Source organism: Apteryx mantelli, chromosome 4 (assembly GCF_036417845.1).
Source record: "Apteryx mantelli isolate bAptMan1 chromosome 4, bAptMan1.hap1, whole genome shotgun sequence".
In the NCBI taxonomy this organism is placed as follows: domain Eukaryota; kingdom Metazoa; phylum Chordata; class Aves; order Apterygiformes; family Apterygidae; genus Apteryx; species Apteryx mantelli.
In genome coordinates this window covers 70,606,149-70,607,804 of record NC_089981.1, presented here as the reverse complement: position 1 = coordinate 70,607,804, position 1,656 = coordinate 70,606,149, and the positions used below count along the sequence as shown (strand labels likewise).

The following is a 1,656-nucleotide window of genomic DNA, read 5'->3' as shown; positions in this document are numbered from 1 at the left end:
TCCTACTACAAATTTTCCTGTTGAGATCCCCACCAGCTAAAGAAGCATTAAAGCTGCCACTGGTCAGAATCATAGTTTTAAAGAGTGGCAAGGCCGCAACCTGGCTGATTGTTGCGTATCATGCAGAGAAGACCTGTCTGTCCCCAACAAGAAAAAGAAACCACACACGCAACACAGCAAAAAATGTTAATAGATAGATCTGTAATTTTAACAGGAATTTTTTTTTCATAATGACTAGAAACAGTTTAGCGTTTCATGTTATTTCCAAAGTTAATACAGAATTAAGACGAAACTCTTAATGGATTTATACACTTTACTGAATATTTTCACAGTAATCTGAATTCATGCCCATGTCGTGAATATAATTCAGTGAAGAAACGGACCTGCCCCATGGCTTTGTTGACCATACAGTTTCACGACCTAGCAGCCCCACGGAGCTTTGTCTTCCACAAGCCGGCGGTAATCGTTCAGAGTTTAATTTCACATTTTACTGCTGTCGTTTATTGCAAACTATCAGGGGGCTGATGTGAGAAATTCCTTCGACAAGGGGCAAACTCTCGGGGGAGAAATCACGTATTTACACGCCCACTGCCCAGGTCCCGCAGACCCTGCCCCTGCCGCGGCCCCCGCCAGTCACCGCCCTTGAGTGGCGGCCTTCGCACCGGGCCGCGGCGGCCCTGCCCCACGCCGGGCCCTGCCCTGTCCTGCCCTGCCCGAGCCGGCCCGCGGCTCCGCGGCCCCCGGCCCGGGCTGACCCGTGCCGGTGCCGCGGGCAGGCTGCCCGGCGGGTGAGCCGGGCCGGGCCGGGCCGGGCCGGGCCGGGCCGGGCGCCGCCGAGGCCGCCGAGACCGCCGCAGGCCGCGCCGGCCTGGCGGCAGCGCCCCCTAGCGGCGCGGGCGGGCGGCAGCGGCGGGGCCGGGGGCGGGAGGGGGCCGCGCTCCGCCGCGGCGGCGGACGAGGAGCCGCCGGGTTTCGTCCGGGCGAGGAGCGGCGCTGGCTGTCCGCGGCGCCCTCAACACCGCACCCGGCGGGCTGCGGGCTCTTCCTGGCGACGGCGGCGGCCGCGCAGCCGAGCCCCTTCCCGCTGCAGCCCGAGCGGGGTGGCGGCGGCGGCGGCGCTCCCGGGAGCGGTGGGGGACCCGGCGGCAGGGCGGGCCCGGGCGGCTGCGGCGGCTTAGGGAGACCTCGCAAAGCGTCTTAGTGGCGGCTCCATAGCTCAGTGGTTAGAGCACTGGTCTTGTAAACCAGGGGTCGCGAGTTCGATCCTCGCTGGGGCCTCCTTGTCCTTTTAACTGCTTATCTTGTCACCCGCCTGCTCGTTTTACGGCTAGGAGCGTAATTTTGGGCTGGCGGTAGCTTCAAGCTGTTTTGCTCATAGTCGCAGAGCTGGCATGCGGCCTGCATGGCTTTTATTATTAAGGAAAGCATTCAGGAAACAAGCAGCCTTGGTAAAATCCATGTGTTAAGGAGCATGCTGCTCACCTAATTAACCCCTGGCTTCATTCCGCCCTGGCAGGGTGTGGGGGCAGCAACACCGTCTTTGGAAAGTAGCGTGGGGACAACCAAATAAATATTTGAGCAGATCACATCACAATTTCCCTGATGAGTGCTTTGGCAAAATGCTGTTAAGGGGTTTAAAAGGAACAAATTGCCCAT

At 59.3% G+C, this 1,656-nt stretch overlaps 1 non-coding gene across 1 annotated transcript; it reads left to right on the top strand.

Annotated features, from left to right (window-relative positions):
• The first annotated feature begins 1,205 nt into the window (after positions 1 to 1,205).
• On the top strand, positions 1,206 to 1,278 carry TRNAT-UGU (transfer RNA threonine (anticodon UGU)). Its single transcript has one exon. It is a non-coding gene; the product is annotated as a tRNA-Thr (tRNA).
• The last annotated feature ends 378 nt before the right edge of the window (positions 1,279 to 1,656 follow it).